A 23261-nucleotide genomic window follows, 5' to 3' on the forward strand; every position below is an offset into this window, starting at 1 on the left:
AACCTCAGAAACACTGTTTAGCTCTATAAACTGAGAAAATAAAATGCCCTAATTAATTTTCTGCATCACTGAAATGGAGCTTTGTCAAATGGGGAAAGCACACATCTATGTTGAGTTCCTACAAAAAGATAAATGTCTTCTGGGTAGTGATGCTATACCCAGTGAGGAAACAGGCTCCCTCAAATGAATGTAATCCTAGACCCATGGCTCTAGTACAGTTCAGAAGCAAAAGGTAAGGGAATACCATAGCAGAGATTAAAAAACCTGATGATAAGAATATTTTTTTGGATGACATAAGCAAACAGGCTTGTAACTGCTAGTAAATCTAATGTCCTTGTGTGTTTTCAGCTCTATTCTGAGTCCACCATACAGTTTAATTTGCAAAAAACCCCAACAACCCCTAGTCCTATTTTTATACTTCAGGCTACAATATTCTGGATGGCAAACAACCTCTTTCTTTCTTCTCCCTCCACCTCCCCCCCTTTTTTAAACTAAAAACTAATGATTAGGTCCGCAAGATAGGAAGGCAGTCTATGCCTTTCTTGATAGCACAGCTTTTCTTGAGTATAAACAGATCTGATTTATTTGGTCTAGAGTGTTTTCCAAGAGGCAGCCATTAATTAGTCCCTGCAGGGATTTCTGTCTCTCTCAGAACTGAAGCAACAAATCCATCCCATGGCTGAAAAAGATCACGGTTAGACATGTGCTCCCAATAGGGCAGGCTTGGAAATAAAGTAAGAAGCAGTCAATCTCAAGTTAAGGCTAGCAATTGATTAACTAAAGGGAGATACAAAGGAGTACGGCTCCTCGAGTTATGGTTTCTGTTTCTTTGTGGATCCTGTTTGTAATAATGCACCTGCTTGTAATAATAATAGCACTCTGGATTTCAACTGCAGCTTTTATCTGAGCATCTCAAAAGAGATTACAGGTATTAATTAAGCATCACAATATCTCTGCTATGGGCGGAGAAAGTGATAGATTATTTCCGCTGCACAAACATCAATTTTGAGGCAGAATCACCCATGACAAAGTGACAGAGACCGTGCGCGCTAGGACTCGGGGTTTTAGGAGAGCAAGAAGAATGATAAGAGGCTTGGGAAACATGATTTACAAGGAAATGCTGAACCACCTGGTTTTTGCTATGTCTGCTTAGGAGACGACTGAGGGAAGACATGATAACAGCCATTCAGTATATGAAAGAGCTTTGATCCAGAGGCCTTTTGGCAACCTAATCTATGTGTTGGTCTTCTGCACTAACATGAGGTCTGCTCAACCAGCTCTACGTCTTCTCACAGGTAAAGTAGCCTGTTCTTTTCTGTAACTTGAGACCAAAATTAGGGCCTTGTTGTTAGCGCTGCACTGTACACTGAATTCAACCAGACTCCCTGTGCCTCCCACCTGGTGTATGCTGACAAGCAAATCAGAAAGTGAGATGCGAATTTATCTTCCTGATTTTTTGAACAAAAGCTTCACCTTCATAAATTACTAGACAACTATGTGGGCTGCGAGGTGCCCTGCCTGGGTGTCAGCTGACTGTCATTCCCCAGAAAGCTCCTGACGTACCATGCAGTGTTGTGCTGAGACACCAGGATGCTCTTGCCTCCAAACAGCAAGTAGCAGAACTGCCTGAACATGGTGCTGCATGGAGCTAATCTGAGCTAAGTCAGCCTGAATGCACCTAAATCACTGCTGTCCCAGGGCTAGCACGTACAGAGCTAGCTCAGGCATCTCTACAGTGAGCACAGCAAGAGTAGTACTTGGAGGGTAGGCAATAAAGCTCTATATGAACCTGGACAGGGGTAGGTGAGCACTGTATGGGAAGCTGAGGGGAGGTGAGGTATGGGCCTGTGTACAGGGATTGTGGAAAGTGGGCTATGGGATGGAGGAGAGAGTGAGGAAGAGTTGGACTGAGCCAGGCTAAAGGTGGACTGTAGAATCAAAACCACTGAGAATCACTGGGCTAGTGGTTAGCACAGTCCTGGGGAGGGGGAACCCTAACCCTACTCCTGGGACTGCTCACGTATTTTTATCTGACTGTTTCATTTAAAAGATAGAACTAGTCCTAGGAGTGGGGACCAGAACCCAGGACTCCTTCCTTCCAGGGGAGCTCCCCTATCACTAAGTTAGTGAGGAACACTCCTCTTGTACCCCCTGTTTCTGGCCCAAATACTAGGATATTATATAATGAAGGTGAGATGGGCACCACTGTCTCCTGTAGCTGTCTTAAGAGAGAAGAGAGAGACTTGCTTAGTTCTTTGAAGGAAGGTGGAGGCAGCTCGGAGGGCAATAGGATTGTAGGCTGTGGATCTTGATGGGCTCTCCTGGCAGCTCTGATTTAGGGCTGTGCGAAGCTTCAGTCCCTGATTCAATTTGACAGAGATTCAGCCTGATTCAGCAGCCAAATCTCTGAATCCGAATTGAGTCAGAGGACCCTTTAATCTCTCCAAATCGAACTGGAACCCTCTGAATTGATTCAGAGAGATTCAAAGATTCGGACATAGACACAGCTTTAAAAGTTTTTTCTACATACCTCTAGATAGCAGGGGCTCATGAGTGCTGTGATGCTGGGGCACATGGAGTGTCCACAAAAGCATGGGGGCTTCCCAGCGCACTCGGCAGCAGACCTGGAAGTGGACCAGAAACACTTCCGGTCCACTTCTGGGTCTGCCAGGGAGCATACGGGGGAGGGCATGTCCCCCCTGGCTCGGCAACTGGTGCCTCCTGGGTCTGGGGCGGGCACTTGGGGGTCTGAGCTGGAGGGCATGGGGAGGGAGGGGAGAGACCCTGTACACTCCCCAGTGGACCCGGGAGTGGACCGGAAGTACTTCTGATCCACTTCCGAGCACATGGAGGGCCCCCCCGCACTCCTGTGAGACGCTCCATGCGCCCCAGCATCTTAGCGTTCACAAGTAGTGCTGGTACCTCATGGTATGTAGAAAAAACACTTAAAGCTCTATCATTTGATCTCTGAATCAGCATCAAATCTTCAGATTTGGATTCGGCTGAATCGAATCAGGGACAGTGATCCGAATCAACAAATCGAATTACTGTCCCTGGTTCGGGCCGAATCCAAATCCGAATCGAATAGGGCCTGCTTCGCACACCCCTACTCTGATTGAGCTGTATCTATACAGTGATTGGCTATTTAACAGACTTGGGACCCAATGAAATACAGAATCCACAATATACAGTTTCTATGCCCCACAAGCTGAAGAACTGCTGTAGTGAGGTATTCAATAGTGTTGTAATGTGAATATAATGGCTAGGGACAGACATTACACATAAACCAGTTTAAGTGATCAGAAACTGGTTTAAACCTGTAACCGAACAGATGTTCAGTACATATAAAACAGTTTGAAAATGTCTGGAACCGGTTTGAGATAAACCAGGTTGAATGTAGTATCAAATTAAACTGATTTGGGTCAAACCGGTTTATGCAATGTCTGTCTCAGACCCCTTGCTGGTTTAAGTTAAATCAGAGTCTTTCAGCATCCCAGATGCTTTGCAACTCTGGGTGGGGCTCTGCTCTCTTCTCCAGCCCAGCAGGGCTGGCCCCTCCCCTATGCTCCCTGGCTGCAGTTCCAGCAGAGACTGCAGGTACAGTGGGGTCTGCCTGGCTTCCTCCTGCTCCCCACTCTTTCCTCTCACCACTCCCTGCTCAAGCAGGGATTCCCCACTTCCCTCTGCCTCATACATACACCTCTCAGCATTAGTTAGTATACCACATTCTGGCTAAGGTCCGTGCTGTGGGAGATGGCACAAAGGCAGGCAGGACAATGTTGGCTTAGGGCTTTTTGGACCTAATCAAAGCTGGTAATCAAAGCTCTGTTCCTTCCTTGGAAAAAGTTGTTTAAGAAGAGCTTGAACTAAAGAGACAGGCTGTTGTTTTGCTGATGGGGTGATAAATGCTAACAACTCCCTGTGTAACGCCCTGCTGTGTAATTCAATGCTCTGTTATCAACAGTGGGTGGGGTGGGGTGGGGGAGCTCTTCCTAATCAGTGGTCTTGGCCACGCCCCCCTTAGCTCAGCACTATGGTATGGAAGGGAGAGCTGCTCTAGTGCCCCCCAGCATCTAGCCTGAGCCACTGCAGGCATGTGCCTGAATTTCTTCAGTCCAGAGGAGATGTCTGTGTGGTTACAAACTGGTTTAGCCTAGCCAGATTAGACTAACCTTCAAAGATGGAATCAATTCAGACTCAGGCTTTTTGAATGTCTGTCCCTAGCCAACATGCATAACAGCAAGCGGAACCAGGGGGGAAGTCTGCAAAGTTGGGAAGTCTATTAATTTGGACTGCAACTCCCAGAAACCCCCCAAGGCTGTGGGACAAGGAAAAAAGGAAGAGGAAGCTTGAGATTAGAGTAAGGGGAAGAGACAACAGCATGGATGGGAAACATGGTCAGCCCTACATGGAAGAGTGCACAGTGAAGCTAGAGTCTTCCTGGGCCTGATAGAGCTGGACTCAGGCTTGGGGGCAGCTACAGGCCGCTGTTTGAGCACTCTAGGGCATTTATGGGAGGGGGGTGCTTTAATTAGAGCAGCTCCGAGAGCCACTCTAATTAAAGTGCCCAGAGCTCCATGTGAATCAGCATCCCCACACTGATTCACATGGATTCACAATGAGCTTCAGTTAAAGTGCCCCCAGCACCATTTTTCAGCATGGGGATGCTTATACACATGACACTGGAGTCTGCTGCAGTAATTACCATGCTCCAGCACGCTCAGTTAATCAAGTCTGCTCTGACACGCTGTAATTACAGTGCATCAGTGCCACTTCCCTGCACATGTATAGGCACCCTTAGAGCCTAAAGGTTTGTCTGGGGACACCTCCGGAGGTGTGGGGTGAAAACTGAGGTGCTGCATGTACATTACCACAATGTTGATGCTTCTTTACGTTTTACCTGTTCCCTCTCTTTGGCTTGTTGGCTTGTGGCTCTAATCCCTATGATTTTCTTTGCAAAAGTGAGAACTCCCCCTTGCTTCTTGTGCCAGTTACTGGGGCTTCAGGGTTGACACGGTGTTACCTCCCTGTGACCCAGGTGCTTAGCCAGAACTAAGGAACCTGGCAGTTGTTTCAGCAAGGATGAGACACTGAAGATGAAGCCATGTATTTTTGACGCAGCCCTGTTTGTGTATAAAGAATGTGAAAGATCCTTTTTCTCTGAACACAGCAGGGGTCAAACACCAGGAGACAGTTTCTTTGCTCATATTCATAAGCTTCTTTCAGCCAGCACTCAGCCTGAACAAGCAGTGGGAGCATGGCTGTGAGAAAAGCCTACACAGAGCTCTATGCAAGTGTGCCTTTTTTTTTCTTCTCCCTCTCTGGGGCTGTTTCTATAGTATTCTCTCTATTTTTCTCTCTCAGACATATCTTTCCTAAAACAAGACCCAGAAAAATAATTCCCTTTGTATGTGTATTTGTTCTGGGTGGTAACACATTCCTCTGTTTGGGAGGAGGGGACACTGCTATTGTTTCAGCCTTCTGGATCCGTACAGGATCTTTCTTGCTTCTTAAATTTATCCTAAATAAAAGGTGGCAAGGGTTATAACCATCCCCATAACAATAGGCTTTTTGACCATTGGAAAAAACTAAATCACAATCAGCAGAAAAGATGGGGTCCCAGTATATCTGGCTGTCATCTAATAAGGATGAAGTATGCAAGAGAAATGAGTACAACCCCCCCACCACCTTTATCCAGGCCCATTTACAGTGGTAGAATATAGAAAAGCAAACTGCATTAGTAGTGCATTAACTGCAAATACTTAATGCCATTGGCATACTCCAAAATATCCTTGGCAGCTATTCTGCCTATAACACACACATACTGCTTTTCAAATCAAACAAGATATAGAGAGTGACATATCGCTGCAACTGTTCATTAGCAGTACTGGATGGGTCTAGAAAACTGCAGAGAGGTGCTTGGTTTCAGCACTGGCATTTGATTGTGCATCCTACACTTCTGCATCTTTTGCCTCAGTGATGGTGGTGACAAATACAGAAAGCATTTATTGGCCTGGCGTGGTTTTTACAGCACTTGATGACAGAGAAGCCAGTGAACCTAGAGAGACATCTGATGAATCTCCTGCATGACTGCCTTTTCTTGACAGCTTGTTTCGAGTGCTCGCTAGAATTATTCAGTCTGGTCCTCTCAAAACCTATTCTCATTGCTTCTCTTTGCTGTTGTTATTGTAGAATTAATCACAGACTATTTTATTTTGGTGAACTTACTGTGGGTTTGAGGCCATGGAGCTACATTATTACACAAGGTCTCTGGGCTTATCAAAATAGGGCACTGGACTTCTTGGCTAGGTACAGAAATTACAGACAAACCAATATAATTGATTGGAAACCAGGCTAAGCCTGTAACAGAACAGAAGTTCAGTGCGCACAGACCAGTTTAAAAATGGAGGGACCCAGGCTAAGATGGACCTAGATGGATGTCGTATAATTTTTAATCAGGCTAAGTTAGACCGTTCTGTCGAACTTCTGTGCCACTTCCCCTCCTGACTCAAGCTAGGACACAGTCCCCCAGTATCCCAGGATGCTTTGTGGCCCCTCTGCTAGCCCTCATAGGGGAGGTGATCTAGTCTTGGCCTGCAATACTCCTGCTCCTTGTAGGGCCATCATGATGGGTGAGGGAAAAAGCTTTATACTGTACGCAGTTATGGGGCCCCTTATGAAAGACAGATCGGTGTTGGCTTGCAACGTAAGTCAGAAACAGGCCCTCTCAGGGGTTGTTTGTAGGTAGGTGTTGGAAGCACCCTTTGGTATCTACAGAAAGTCCAGGCATGGCAAGAATGGCACTTGTGATAGCATTTTAACAATGGCTCTGTTATACAATAGTACAACGATGCTAACAGTTGTAATGTTAACTTACGTTAAGTTGTTTTGCCAAATATAGCTAAGCCAACAGCCTGCAGTGTATTTCATTGACCCTCCATTAGTAAGCTCCAGAAAGTGCTTTTCAAGCTGCCTCCTTTGTTCTCTGTTATAGCTAACAGCTGATTAGAAGTTGCACTTCTGGAAGAACTAAGAAACTTGTAACTCTACAAGAAATCAGCAGACCTCATACATACAATCCTAAGAGATTTTAGATCAATGCAACAAACATTTTGAGTTTCCTCATTCTAAGGCTGTATTATGTATTTTTCTTCCTTTTTCCACCTTGTAGAATGTCAAAACATACAACAGACTCTCAACACACTTTCCATTTAAGTTTGCTATAATTGGCCAAAGGCTCTGTTCATATTTGTTATTGGCTTGGGTTGTACTAGAATGAAACTTTAATGAAAATGCCCTTGTTTCTTTCAGCAAAATTCAGAATCTCAGGACGCGTCCACACATCGCCGTATGGTGATGTTGCTATGGTGCTATGCTTTAGTGCTTCTCTTTGCAAGTAGTAAAGCACAGTGCAGTATATGCTGTGTGCATGGTGCAGGGTTATATTTCACTGCTAAGTCACCATAGCAGCATGCTATACCGGGGGAGCTGCTTCGGTGACATAGCGGTGATCATGTGTAGACTTGCATAATCGCTACATTGCCGTAGCACACCGTATGGCACCGTAGCGTGTTGCTACATAATCATAGGGCGATGTGTAGACATGCCCTCAGTGGGAGATTTCAACAAAATGTAGAATTCTGAAATTCTGGGAAAATGTCTGACTAGCAAACCAGAATACTTGCAGTTCATCTCCTAAAACCTACCAGCAATTTTCTGCAATCTAATTTAAGTTTTAGTATTTGTTCTCTGGAGGTTGCCAAGTCTAGAGAATATAAACCAAATCCTCCAAGCCTGCAATTCAACAGGCCAAATTTAATTCTAGTTTAAACTGTTGTAATTCCATTCCAGCCTGCCCTAACCTTAAATATTTGGCCAGCTTACCTATAGGAGTCTGAAAAAAAATCACATCCACTAACTGAAACAGCTTCACTGGCATATGTCGCAGCATGAATACAGTCATAGTGGCTGAAAGCCTTTTTGACAGTGTAACTTTTTTTTTCTTAGACTATACCAGAAAAAGGTCTCAGGTATAAGTTGTGTCTTCTGGCATGACACAGCACTACACCAAGACTGAATGCTGTTTATAAACTATAGTGGCAATTTATCTTGAGTAAGGATATCAGAATTCGATGCTCTACTTGCTCCAAAGTCTCTGAGTCTTAAATCTCTGGACCTCAGTTTTGAGGTCTTATATAGCATCTGAGTGGTCCACAAATCTTATTGTAGCTTGCTTTCAAGAGGGAGAAGTTTCAGGGAGTTGCAATATGTGCCAATCTGTGCTGAATATTAAAAACGTAATATTATTTTAAACTTAATTATCACTAGTTCTGAAAGGTGCTATTAGCTGTCAAGTATGCCAAGCATCCTCCTTCAGGTGTGATGGAAGGAACAGTCAATCCCGTTCTGTAATAAAGAAGCCTACAAACAATAGAGGATCATATTCAAAGGAATATTCTGCATGACAGGTGAGATAAAAGATAGGTGGACTGCAGGGTTTCTCACTTGCCAACTCAAAAGCCAAGATGTTGGTTTGTAAGCTGTATGGCCTAAAGGCAGGAAGGCATCCATCACAATGACCTGGAGGAGGAACAGAGACAATGCTCCTTGCATACAGAGCTTGCTGGAGTGGCAGATGAGGATGGCTAAACAAGAAATCCACTGGTTACTTGTCCACTGTGCTCAGGGAGACTGGACTTTTTTGGAAACAAACCTACCACACACAATCACTCCCCACTCCCTCCCACCCATGGAAACAATGCAACAAGGCCTAATACTGGCACTGGGTAAAGTGGCAACGGTATCATCCTCCACATTAGAACATTTATTAAAGGAAGTAAATAATTAGAATAAATTGGAAAATAAAATAATTAATGAGTGTAACTGATGACCATCAGATGAACCAAACAGTGTAGTAGGATAGAAGAGGCTCTAAAACACTACTGAAATGTTACCACCCTCAAATGCCATTTTCTAAGCTTTGTTATTTGAAGAAAGCATCACATGAGTTGAGAAACGGCCTAGGTGGTCCACTAGATTAGCTTGCTTTTATACCCAGAAGCACACAGGGGAGTGGTGTAAGTAGCTAAAGGTTTGCATCCAGCAGTTCATATCCACAGACCGAACAGTCAGGTACACATTTACGGCTGGGAATACTGGGGACAACCTTTGGCACAAGTATGGGGGTATGACTGAAACTCATGCCTCTAGACCTGGAGAGAGACGCCTTGACCACACTGCTCCTTGGCCCCTCCTCTGAGAAGTAATTTGGACTCCATGCCATAAACCAGGGAATAACCCAGTTCAAGCCAATGGCATCAGACTGGTCAAACTGGAATGGGATGAGGACTGAGATGGGTTACATTGCCGATGGCTAGATTTTGATACCCTTTTACATACCCTGGGCACTTATAGGAGAGATTTGAATAGTAAGGCACAATTCAGAGTAAGTAAGGCTCTGGGAATCTGGGCCTCAGATAAATAAGGATACAAAAATCCATGAGAACCCCAGGGGTCATAGCATCGCAGTAGACTGAAGCAAGGTCCTTGGGAAAAAATTCAGCAGAAATATATATGAGCTCCTGTTTCCTCAGCAACAGTGAGCATCTCTGCAGCTCTACACTTTAGGTGAATCTTCAGCTGGCAGGGGGGAGGGGGGCAGAAGGCAGAATCCATTTAATTCAAGATTTGGAAGGTCTGGGGCTTGAAATTAGTAAACAGCAGATTTGTGCGTCACTGGACTGTAACTGGAAGACTATTTTGCAAATAATCCCTCCACTGAAACCACCAACTCTAAAACATTTTAAGAATATCGACATTTTGACACGACTATAGAAGCCTCAGAGTCAACTCATATCATTAAAGGACTTAACACATTTCACCTACATAAGTGAAACAACCCCCTGTACTCATAACAATTATGAGAACACCTTCTCGTTATTATGTTACCCTGTAGCAAAAAAGAGCGGTATTGATCCAGCCCCAGGTTCCATTTACAAACCATATTTATACCATAACTCATATCAAGGGCTTTTCTATGGAAAAGGGGTCAGGAGAAATGCCCACAGCTGTTAAGCAAACAACATTGCAAAGAATGGGGGGGGTTTTCTTCCTAGGAATATATTGCTTTCAAGCCTCTCTTTAAAAAAAGCAAACAAAAACCAGGAGCCTACGTACAACCCCGGAATCAGGGGGAAGCAAAATCTGTCAGCACAGGATTAATCACTGCCATCATCATGAATAGTAATTTTGTGTTGCTACAGTGGTTTGAAAGGGGCAGAGTGGGAGTGCAGTTTTCAGGTCTTTTCTATGGCTCACTCTCCAGACCCAGTGAGGGCACTCCAGGGCATCCCTACATGGGCACTCATGACATATGCTCTTTTGTGTTTGGGAGTGCTTGCAGAGGGACCTGATGGAGGAAGTATTTCCAGTTTTGGAGGGTTGGAAGCAAGGCAAGGGAAGCTTGGAAACAGCCTAGCTGGGAGATGCTGCCACTGCAGTGTAGCCATTCTTAACTACAGTAGCCTGATGGACTGGTAGGCTCAAATGCACCTTTAATCATGGAGCCTTAAGGTCCCATCCAAGATCCAGGCCTTATTATACCAACCCGAGCCCTCCATTATTCTCTGCCCTGAATAAAGATAAATACAAAGGAATAGAAAAGAAACAATAAAGAAGTTTTATCCCCATTTCATAAATGGGCAACTGAGAGAGTTTGAGTGGCTTGCTTAGCATCACCCCAGACGGCTTAGCACAGAGCTGGAAATAAAACCCAAGACATCCTGAGTCCCATTCCAGTGCTTTAACCACAACCTAGGCTAGGCCTGAAAAAGGGTGGAGGCAAGGACAATAGAGGATCTTTCTCCCCATCTTGCAAAATCTTCACCAGCCTTAGTCCCCTAAAACTGGAGTAAGCATGCTGGCAGTGTGAAGGGACAGGACCACAGATAACTAAGACTTCTGCTGACATGGTTCTCTCCGCTTACATATATATCCATCCAGCATTTAATTCTGTTCTATACTTGCCCTTTCCAGTCATTGGATCTACCATGCACCTAAATGGGCATAAACCCCTATGTGCATGTAAAGGAGTGCAGATGCACATTCATGTAGAACAGTAGGCTCTGATAGCACTTTGTTTTTTTGCTATATAAAGTTGGGACAGAAATTAAGTATCGTTTTTTTTATCACTGACACAATATGCCAATGGAGGTAGTGGACTTTCCTCCCCAACTGGGTATCTTTACATCTTTAAGCTTGGAACCTTCCTTCTAAAGGGATATGCTCTGCCTCAACCAGTTGTGCCTGGTGCAGCAATCACGAGATAGAGATTTATGCTCTCTTATATGGGAACCTGGATTAGTTCATCATGCGTCTTCCTGGCCTTAAAAAAAATTTAGTAAAGTTTTTAGGGTCTGCCCTTTCTTTTGAACAAAGGCAAAAGGAACACAGAATGACCTCCCTTTCCTAGATGTCTTCTAGATTTCACTCTATTTTTTATCACTATGCTTTCTTCCACCCCATCAGCTCCAAATGTCTCTGTTATCGTGGGCCCTTTTGTCCCCTACCATTGAGTACTGAACAGGTTTCCATCAAAGCCTGATATCAATCAGAGCTTTGCACAAAGAGGACTATTTGAGAGCATTTAGTCAGACTGGCAGCTTTACTTATTCTGGGTGGCACCTTATTCCTAAAAAGGTCCCAGTGAAGCCAGTGAGACAAGAACTATCCAACATGAGCGAGGGACACATAAGCATAACTATGCGGTGGCACAAAATAGCAGTTGTTGCAGCTGCTGACCAGCCATCTTGCCACTGCTGGCAGCTGGCGCCACCCCATGGGCTACCACAACTACCCAAAGTTGCCCTGTTACACCTCTGCAAGGCCCAGTGCAAAGATCTTCCTTTTAGCAATTTGAACATAGTCCATCTTCCTCCAGCCAATCTCACTGGTAGGAGCAGACTATTAACCATTATAATTATGTTGCTGATGAATGAAAGTAAGAAAAAAAATTGAAGTTCATATTTCAAAACAGTGCTGAGAGACCCGAGCCACTGTGAATAGTTTAGGCACATGACCTTGTGCTAATGTCCTTTTGATATATAAATAGAATATTGGCTCTAGTGCAGCCATCAATCTGCTGCAAGGGGCCAGCTATTGAGAACCTTAAGAAATGCTGTGTTCATTGGGGTGATCTGTTTCCACTAACCTATGACATTTCAATATTTTTATATTTATTGATATAGGAGTGTGTCTATTATCTTAGTCACCCAAGTAGGATCTTTTGAACCTTTAAAAATTACTTCTCTCTTTCACTTGCGCTTTTTCCCCCCCATCAAAATTTGGAGTTTTATATCATCAGTTGTGTTGGTGTTTTCTATGTTTCTGAGCTTTTTCAAACTATGTGATTTCCTGAAACTTCATATAAAAAATTCACGTGCCATGCAAAGGATTATCTGTATATATTACATACAATGTTAAAAGCCTTATCACCGTCTTACTGCTATTTTATAGGTCTTGTATAAAAACACAGTATTTTTTCCTGCTTTTGCTAAATCAGCAACAAACAAGTACTTGTTAATAGTGCAGACATGATTAAAAAGGTTGCCTCAAAATAACAATACTCTAATAAACGGGTTGTCAACCAGGGGTACATGTACCCCCGGGGGTATTTGGGAAGGCCTTAAGGGGTATATGTAGGCGGGTGGAGACGGAGTGCTGCCACCCACCACTCCACACTGCCTCTTCCCAGAAGATGGGGGGTGAGGGCGGTGGCACCCCTCTGTGAGCTGCACAGGTGTTGCCCAGCTGGCCGAACATGGAGGGAGGGGGAAGCTTGCATGCAGTGGTGGCCACCACCACCCTGCGCTGCCGCCGCTCCACATCCAGCCCCCCTCTTCCCTCCTCCCACTTGGCATCCAGCTACTGGGGGTACACTTACTAAAAAAGGTTGAAAACCCCTGCTCTAATAAATTAGGACACTGTGATTGCACATGTATTTCGAGTATACATGTGAAAACAAAACAAATAAACTCTGTTCAAAACAGACACAAAAAGACAGGACTGCAACTGAAAGGAAACTGTATTATATTCACGTTCTAATGTAACTTTTCTGCCAAATACCATTTAACAATAAAAAGGGCTGGGTTCAACTTCTGTAAGTTCTACTAATAAGTTGAATAACACCAGCTTGAGCCGTCCCCCCCGACCACTCCCCCAACCAGAAACCTGAGAAAACTAAATTACACCATCTGGGCAGTCATGGTGAACCACATTTCTTTACTTATAAACAATGAATTGCAGAAGTGAACAAAACAGAATTTTATTGTGGGAAAAAGAAAATGTCACTAGCAACAACTTGGGAACACATGGATAACAAATCAGCGAGGCTCTCCTGGGTTCTTTGGCAGTAGTCTGACCAAGTCTTCTCAGAACTGAGGTACCAATACCTTCCTCCTTTTATTACACCCTACTCACAGTTCATTATCCTAACTCTGAGGAATCTGGATAGCAGACAAGCTGATTTCTTATACTGCCACTGCAGAGCAGGGAGGCCCTTACCAGCTGCCACTTTGTGCTTAGTGCTTTTGTCCAAGCAGCTCACCTTTTTTGCAGCCCTACTGGTGGCAGGGACAGTGGTTGTTACCTTGCTAAGCAATGTGATTTTCCTTGTAACTGCTGCAAGTGCACCACACTTCTTCCAAATAACTTCTGCTCTGCCACTCCAGTCTTTGTTGCTGAGTCTTCTGCCTACCTCAGTTCTTTCTAGGCCAGACCAACACAGGATTCAGTGTTACAGCTCTGTTAGGGAGAATAAGTGACCCTGAATCAGTGACCCCAGCAGAGATACATGCCTAGATAAAGTCTCTTTCTCTTCTTCTCCCCGAGTTGGGGCTTGCATGGCCCCAACTAGCTCCTCACCATCCACACTCCTAGATGATCATTGTTGTCCTCCTTGCTCACTCTTCCTCCCCATCCCTTTCATTCTCTGCCTGTGCTTTGCCCAAGACTTCTTCACCCAACCTCTACAGGGTACAGCTTTAATTTGTTATCCCTGAATGCTGGCATATTCAACACAATTCACTCCTCCATCAGTTTTTTCAAACATGACTAGCATTTCTTTATTCTACTTAAATTTCAAAACTTAACAATAGTTAATGAAACTGTCCCCAGCTGTCATATCAGACAGGTAGATAACTTGCATGGGGGAGGGCTCCCTTCTCTCTGGGGCCTTTTTTCCTCTAATGTAGAGGTTTTTAACCTGTGGTCTGTGGACCCCTGGGGGTCCACAGACTGCATCTAAGAGGTCTGTAAAAGATCACTATGATTAATCAAATGTATGTGAATACCCACGCTTACAATTCAAAGGGGTCCACATCTCCACTAAAAATTTCCAAAAGGGTTTGCACCTCCATTTGATTTTTTTAGGGGTCTGCAAATGAAAAAAAAAAAGGTTAAAAACCACTATTCTAATGTTCTCCAGGATCTTATGGCTTCTAAGTCTCCAGTTGGATTGCTCTATACTTTCAGAGCTTTCAGCCGCAGGATTACACTTAAACAGTGGTATAAAAAATGAAGAGTAAAACAAAAATTGCACTATTACATTCTTAACAGATTTTTTAGTTTTATGTCAAGCTGGTTAAATTATTCATTTGTGAATGAAGGGATTTAGCTCTTTTCTCTGGTTATGAAGCAGATCTTTAAATATATTTTTCATTTTTACATGTTTACTATAACTGTAGTTGAGACAACCCTTTTCCAGCATAAGGAGGGAGGGCTTGTGAACTGTTCGCTTTGATTCTTTCCTGGTGCGTGATTAATCACTTAACCCACATGGTGTTCTTTCTTCTCTGTGATCAGAAGACTGAATGTTTTTAAACAGAATGAGGACTGACAAACAGCAAATACCACAAAAAAATCTGGCATTCACACAGAGATCATTTATTACCCCTGTGTTCTGGTATAAAGATATATATTTGTAGAAAAGTTCATGACAACATAAAAGGAGAAAATATTGAAACTAACAGCTATTTTTGACTTTTCAGTCAGACACTGATTTGGCCTATTCTTGGTTTAAATAAGTCCAAAGTACTTGTAGAATTTCAGACAAGGCAAAAATGTCTTACGTTTTCATGTTGCACATAGCAAAATGACAGCTGATTTGGCCCGCAAGGTATAAATGACATACAACAATGAAATGTATTCTGCATTATTCAATTTATTCATAACGGTTATTTATTATCACAAATAAAAATAAATGTCAGGCTTTCTGTTCCATACTTGTAAAGGATTCCAAATTAAAGCAATAGACACCTCTTTCCTCTGACAGCAAAACCCAAGCAAATCCATGATCATTGCTATAGCCATTAGAGAGTTAACCTTCAATTGAGTTATGGCAACAACTCAGAGGGAGGGAGCTTACTGTTAATTGAACACAAACCCTGCACACAGTTCTGAATCACGTGAAACACTGAGTGCGCCTACATGTGCGCATTTACTGCACAGTAACCAAAATCACTGCACAGTATAGATGCACGTCTACATGCGCACACCCATACTGTGCAGTAAATATGGTGATTTATGCCGACTTGTGCATAAATTTGATACCTGAATCATGCAGATATTTACACCTGATTAGTTATTGCGCAGTAACACGCATGTAGATGCCTTACTGCGCAGTAACCCAGGGGCCTCCCTGCTGCGTCTGCCAAGCCACAAATCCCAGCTCCACCCTGACCACTGTAGGCATTACACCTCCCCAGAGGAGGGGCCCTCAGGTGTTCAGCACCTTTCCCTGCCCACCTCCTTGGCTGCTGCACCCACTAGCAGCTCAGGGACCCCTGGCCAATGGATACCTTGCCAGCTCTGCACCCCACTGCCCTGTCACAACGAGTGGCTGGCCATAACATCACCGCTCACCAGCAGCACCAGCTCCTCCCTGGGGGTGCCCCTGGCTGGGCACCGGGCCACCGACCACCATGGGCCACAGACACCAGGAAGAGACACTTGCCCATGCTGCTGGGGAGTCCCACACTGAGTCACCAGCCTTGCCAGCCCCGGACATGTGGTAAATCCCACGCTGTGGGGAGGGCACTCTCAGCCCCTGCCGTAGCTCCTGCCCTTACTTCCTGCCCAAACTGCCTGCACTCCCTTGTCCCTGGGGCCCCACCCCACAGCACACAGAGAAGCAGGACAGTTCCAAACCTTATCAGGCAGCGCATATCCCAACAGCTGGGTGGGTATGGGCCTCTCACACCCTGAGGAAGGAGTCAATGCCAGCTGTGATTCATGGCTCCTGGTGCAGAGCATCTTATCTCTGAACTGTTGCAAACTCTCAGAAAAGGCTTCCGTCTATTGCCTCTATGGGGCCAACATCTGGACATGGGGGAGAGGCCACCACCCATAGTGGGGATGCGGGGTCCGGGTCACCACCAACCACTTCTGGAGCTTCCCAGATGTGCCAGCACTGGCGGCAGCATACCCAGGACCAGACCATCCTACTCCAGTGGCTGGTGGTGGTGACCAAGGAGCAGGAGGCACGGGAGTGCAGGACCATGTGTGGGAGGAGCAGGAGCTGGCAGGGTATGCGGAGGTTTTTGCCTGGGAGGAGGCATTCCAGCAGGTGATGTGGGAGTACCAGGGCTGGATGGAGGCCCTTGAGAAGCATCGCATCATGCTTCTCAAGCAGCAGGCCAAGAGCCAGGGACACGCAGTGGTGGCTGTGGATGCTGTCTGCCAGACCCTGGATTCCCTCCTGGATCTGGCAGGTGTGTCCATGTTCCCTGGCACTGGCCCCTGGCCCCATCCCTAGCAGGGCCCCTCAACCCCACCTGTCATCTTGCTGCAACTCTTCCACAGCATCTGGGAGGATATCCTCCAGTACCTCCCACCTGCAGGAGCCCCTGGCCCCACCCCTGCCCCAGCTCTGCTGACTCCCACCTCCTGCCAAGGCCTAGCCCTACCACTCACCCTGGCTCCACACAGCCAAGGAACCAGAGGTTCAAGGCATGGCCACACCAGGGGGCACTGGCCTTCTTGGTCCTGGACACAGGCAGCCAGGAGGGGTGCCTACCACCCTGCAGAAGCACCAGCCACCTGCACCACAGCAGGAACCCACCACCCACTGTGGTCACCACAGCCCCTGGACTCACAGAGGAACTGTTCAGGGCTGTGGTACTGGCCACCTGCCACTGGGCTCTGCACTCTAGGTGGCCCCACCCCTCAGCCCCCCACACCAGGACCTGGGAAGCAGACTGGACAGTTTGGAGCTTGGGTTTTCTACTGTTGGTGGGTGGGAAGGATGGTGGAGGGGCACTGTTGATGGAGGAGGTGAGGGGGCTGTTTGTTGAGGAAAGATGGATGGGAATGGGGGTTTTTCGGAAATAAAGCTGTTTTATGCCACCGATGTGCATGTTCTGGAGTAGTGTTGGAGGTTCAGCAGCAGGTCAGAGGTGTATGGGCAGCATGGCAGGCAGGAGCAGGAAGTGCAGGTGGAGGGGGTCAGCCAGAGCCTCCTAAAGTTAGTGCCCTGTGACCAGATGGCAGGTGCATGGCTGTCCTAGGGCCTGGGCAGGGGGACAGTAGGGCCAGCACCATGGCCAGCAGGAACATGAGGCACTGGTCATTGCTGTTATGGGCAGGGACGGGGGCAGAGCCGGGGGCAGATGTGGTGCACAGAGGCAGAGTTGGCAAAGAGCACTGGGCACACAGCCCTTGCACAGAGAAGGGGCTGGTCAGGGATCAGAGAGCAGGGGTGAGCTTCTAAGATGGCCACCAAGTGCTGGCAGCTGCCTCTGGCCTCAGCATGGCTGCCAAGTGCTGACAGGCATGTGACTGGAGACTGGATCTCCCCCCAGTGGCCACAGGGGCCCATGGCAGGCTGCTCTGATCTGGAACTAAAAATTTAAGCCAGAGTAAATGCATGTATAGACACCCCCACTGAGTTACATTTGAAGTGTAAGCCATTTCAAAAAGGCTTTCCTGGCTTACATTGATTGAATAGCCGGGGCAAGGGTAATGGAGTGAGTGAAATTTGAAGTTAAACATACATCAGTTGATGACTGGCAAATTCCTGTGGTTGAGAAAGTGAGGCAGGAAAAACTCCTTGCAGCATGGGTCATGTCATAATACAAATACTTCAGATATGTAGTCTTATTTATTCTTATGCTGAAAAGAAACTGGGCTTCTATGATAATGAACTAACAACCTTTATTAAAGCCATTTCTAAAGCCCTGAAATATGTATAAATATGACCTCCAAATTCCTACTGCTTGCACAAAAATCTTTCCTGGAAATGGTTTAATCCAAATCACCAAGGGCTAGATTGCTTCAGTGCATAATCAGTTGCATGTGGGGACAAAACACAGTAAAGAGCCACATTAAAGCCCTATTTAGTTAAAGGTTGGCTAGGGACAGAAATTACACATAAACCAGTATAAGTGATCAGAAACGAGTTCAAATCTAAAATACAACAGAAGATCAGTGCACATAAACCACTTTCAAAATGGCTGACCAGTTTTAAGATAAACCTGGATGGATGTAATACCAGACTTAACTGATTTAAATTAAATCAGTTTATTGAAATTCTATCCCAGATCCCCTCCAGATTTAAGTTAACTCACAGCCCCTCAGCATCCCAAGATGCTTTGCACCTCCCCACAAATTCTCCCGCCCTCCACAGGGTGGGCAGGCTAGCCACGGCCCAAGCTGTCTGCTCCAGCTGAGCAGGAAGGTATGCTCTGCCACCCCACAACTTCTGGCCTGAGCCACTGCACTGAATCAAAAGTGAATGTCCGTTCACTTGCTTATCATCAGTTCAATCTACGCAACTTAAACTAACCTGCAAAGGCCAATTCAATTCAGCCTCAGGTTTTTTGACTGTCTGTACTTATCTGTTGTGGCTGTAGCCACATAGAAGAAGGGTCATTATTTTTTGCCCCTACATCACCCTGTTAGTGTGTAGGTGGGGAGATCATGGGAGAAGCCATTCCCTACACACCAACCCAAGTAGGTGGTCAGGGTGGAAATAGATGAAATAGGTGGTGGGGGAGGAAACTGGGAGTATATTGCTCCAACCAAAAGGGTAAAGGACTTCCACACTCTCCTCACAATAGGAAGATTTCTAGTTCCCCAAGTCATTCGTTACAGCCAGTTGGGAGTAGGGCAAGGTGACTGGGGCAGTCATCCTGGGCATCAACTTGAGGGAGGGGGTGCAGAAAAAAATGGCCACTGCTGCAGCCACATGATCACACCAGTGGTGTAGCACCATCTGGAAATCACTGCTTCCCCTGTGTGTGTATTGGCTGCCCCAGGTGCCAGGCTGCATCATTGTACCTCTGATTTGGGACCTCTGAATTGGGACAGTCCAGTTCCCTTTCCTTGAGGCAAAGCAGCTATAATCCTGGTCATCAAATAGCCCCCAAGAGCATCGAAAGCTGGACTGACATCTCACTACTCTCCTATCCTTCTTTTGGAAATCTCTAGCGATGCTTTACCTGCGGCAGTCTTTATGCCCCTAACAATGATGTGGCTGTGCACATAGTTGTGTCATTGTGAACAAGCCAGAGTCACTTTCAGCAAGTGCATGAGTGGCTCTGCTTGTTAAAACATCTATTCTTCTGTTAAAAGGCGATCCGGGGTTTGTGCTCATGAAAGCTTAAAAGTTCCCACAACCTTTGGAACACAGGACATTTGGCAGCCCAGCAGATAAACACATTTTAATCTTAGTTGAAAAGCCGAATTTTCAAGGAGGTTTGTTTTCATGTTGTTATTCTATATCTGTCCAGGCTCAAGAGCAAAGATGAACCAAAAAAGCAGGAACTGACTGGAGACTTTAAGGTTGGTCTGTGTTTATTGTCTTCAGATTAACTCAACCGGGGTTGGGGGAGGTCAAATATTCAAAATGAGAAAAATGCAAGCAAAAAATCTGTAGGGCATGAACAAGATCTTGAAAAATAAACATGTGCAAAGTCCTATGTGCCTGACTCAGAGCCTACCCCTGTCTGTGTTGAAAGCCCTCCCTTCCCACTGACGTTCCAGTAAAGGCAACAGTGCAGGAGGACTGCAGTTAACAACGTTACCTCTCTGCTTTGCTTAAGGAGCAGCTTGTGTTGACCTACTGACCATAGTATAAGCTAATACATTTGTTCTTTGGTACAGAAGCCTTTTCTTTCACATGCACTGTACTGAATGCAGTGGCACACTAATCTTGTCTAGGACCTGTAAACATTATGGGAGTACTGATGAAGAAATGGGGCTGGGATTTGCAACCAAATTAGGGATCAAGTCCCACAGAAACTCTCTGGAAACCCTTGAAAACCACAGCCCTATTTTAAAAAAAAAGAAAGAAAGAAAATATTGGAATATTTTCTTAGCCTTAAAGCCAGCTACATATTGCACAAATCACTCCTAAAACTAGACTGGTACTTACCAGAAGTAATGCATTTTCTGATCATTGTACTTTAGCATTTTATACATCATCTTGTTCTTTTCACCAGCTGTCATTGGATTTCCTAAAATAAGAGTGTTCTCTCCATTGGCATCACTCACTTTTAGCTATGTTAACATATCAAAGTGAAATCCGTGCATGTAGTCCCATGCTTATTGGAAGAAAATAAGTGTTTGAATTATGCATAAAAAAGAAAAGCAATGTTCTGCTTGAATTTCCTTTTATTTTTTTCTTGACTAGTACAACACACTTTCTGGGGCTGTTTTTCAAATATGTACAACCTACAGTATACAATATGCTTCCAGATATGGCTGTCATGAGTAAAGGAAGAGGCAATGGATTCAGTTCCAAACTAGAAGGAAATCTCTTGGAGAGGTCACCAAGATGGAGTCTAGTCCTATCCTCTTGGAAAACCTGAGAGGTAGGATCTTGCCACAAGGAACACTGAGTTAGTTGTACATATGGCCAGTAATTCCAATGTACTCTGTGGCTTCTTTTCTCTTCTGGCATAACTGCATTCAAAGTCAACATGAAGAGAACTATTAGCCATGTACTTTAACACTGCCTGCTCCTCCCCTCCCTTCCCCCAATGCACCCTAATGCAGGAAAGTTCAATCAGCAGCTGAGCTAGTAAAAGTGCTCCCAGTACAGGCCAGGAAGTACTTTCATTCTATATGGGTTAATTATAAGAAAATTCATTAAGCTTAATGTCAGGGGAAACAGTCGTACTAGGGAAACTCTACCGGCTTTTTGAATGGTCTCCCAGGAGAAATGATGACAGCATTAGCTCACATCATTTAAAATTGGGTTTTAAATTAGCATTCACAAGCTAAATGTTAAGAATTGTCCTGTATTGTCATTAGTATAGATTACAATGGACATAACCTTTGACAGCATTGATTACAGTGACTGATGAATTCCTGAGGCGGTGGACCTCCTTGATGGTAGTTTTACATCCATCGTTGGCCTTTGATATCTTTTGTCTTGTGATGCAGATAGGACTGGCCAAGAGTTTATGGAGTAACTTCAAGATAGTTATGTATGGAATTTATAAGGGGAATGTGATCATTTGTGGAGCATTTAATCACCTTTTTATCGCTGTTTCTTGTTAAACCTTGAGAACTCAGACTATCCCTATACTGCTATTGGAGAAGAGATTTCAGCTTGTATTGCTATATCTAAGATAACTTCAATCGAGGACAATAGATAGGTATTTAAGCATTAGAAAGCACATTCTAATTCTCAGCCTTAATTGACTGATAGCTAGTGTATGTCTACCTAATTACCAACAGTTATCAACAGTGCAACCAACACTTGAGAAAGTTGAATTTTTTTTATCTATATGCCTCTTTCCTTGGGTAAGCAATGTAATTTTATTTCACTCCTCTCAACTACAATATTCTGGAGTCAAATAAGTCAGGGAAGAACAGAGGTTGTTCAAACCCTAAGTCTCTCTCCCTTGGAAGTTAACCTTTGTTGTTCCTTATACCAGCAGGATATGTACAGGATCTGTCTATCCAATTGTACCACCAGGTGAAAAACCTGGTGTATTTTTCTGTGTTTAAGTGATTAGTGATAGTTGTTGTGCTTTGTTTCTGCATTTGTACTGTATGTCTACATCTCATCCCATATGTTATAGTAATAATATGGAAGACTACTTCCATGGGCACCTCAGTTAGGCAACACAGGAGATACCTGGGATGTCCAGTTATAAGTTTTAAAGTCATAGTCTGGGACTGGGAGACCTTGGAGGTTCTTTCTGGAGGGGCACTGAGAGATGTTTGCCTGACTTTTGATGGCTGGATGAAGTATGCAGTGCATATAAACCAGGCAAAACAGGGGCATGTGGACTCTTTTAAAAGTTCAGCAGTTGAAGGTAAATAACTTTACCTTTATTTTCAGTAATTTCCTACATCTACTATAGCATGGATTGTCAATCGGGGGTGTGCATATCACCAGGGGTACTTTGAAAGGTCCAAGGGGGTAAACAAGGGTGGGCGGGGATGGAGCACTGCCACCCCATGCTGCCGCCTCACAGGAGCAGGGCTGGGGTGGGGCGAGGGCAGCGGTGCCCCTCTGTGGGCCAAACAGGCACCGCCCAGATGGCCGGACATAGGGGGAGAAGCGTGCAGCGGCAGTAGTGGCTGCCATCCACTACCCTGCACTACCGCTCCATGTGTGGCTGCCGCCACCCCACCGCCCCTACTCTGTGACCGGTTGTCGCTACACTCTGGCCCCCACTCCGCAACCAGCTTCTGCTACCCCCCCATCCCACCCCTCAGCCAGCTGCCAGGGGTACACTGCTCAAAAAAGCTTGAAAATACAGTGACTAGTGCAAGAAGATAGTGCTAAATTCTATATTATACATAAAATATTATGGTAAACATATCAAACTAAGGCAAAATGGGCAAGATTTTAAGGTCCAACACTGTTGTATCTATCATTGCGGAGAGGATCCCTAAGCTCCTCCAGCCCACAGACCACTATCCCATGCTCCTTATTCATGTGGGAACCAATGACATGGCTTGGAGCACTCCCAGCCGGCTCATGAGGCACTACAGGGATTTGGGAGTGGGGCTAAAGGGTCTGGGGGTAGGCCAGGGCACTCAAGGGAGCCCACCCCTGCCCCAGCCCTGGTACAATCTGTGGGCAAGGCAAGAGCCCCCAAGGAGACACTTGCCTGCCTTTACACAAATGCCAGGAGCTTGGGGAATAAGCAGGAAGAGCTCGTCCTCCTTCTCATTGCAAATAATTATGATGCCATAGGGATAACAAAGACCTGGTGGGACTCCACCCATGACTGGACCTCGGGTAT

General features: G+C 45.2%; 1 long non-coding RNA gene across 4 annotated transcripts in view; it reads left to right on the forward strand.

Moving 5' to 3' along the window:
- The first annotated feature begins 689 nt into the window (after positions 1 to 689).
- LOC109294501 overlaps positions 690 to 23261 on the forward strand; it is a 24498-nt gene continuing 1926 nt past the window's right edge. Inside the window, exons 1-2 of one of the 4 annotated variants that reach the window (XR_002096534.1) lie at positions 690 to 1295; positions 20752 to 20867. This is a non-coding gene — a long non-coding RNA (uncharacterized LOC109294501). Of the gene's footprint in view, positions 1296 to 20686; positions 20868 to 23261 lie in introns of all 4 variants that reach the window. The other 3 variants (XR_002096533.1, XR_002096535.1, XR_002096532.1) reach the window with 3 other exon arrangements.

Source organism: Gavialis gangeticus, unplaced genomic scaffold, assembly GCF_001723915.1.
Source record: "Gavialis gangeticus isolate Ggan-Ray unplaced genomic scaffold, GavGan_comp1, whole genome shotgun sequence".
Lineage (NCBI taxonomy): Eukaryota > Metazoa > Chordata > Crocodylia > Gavialidae > Gavialis > Gavialis gangeticus.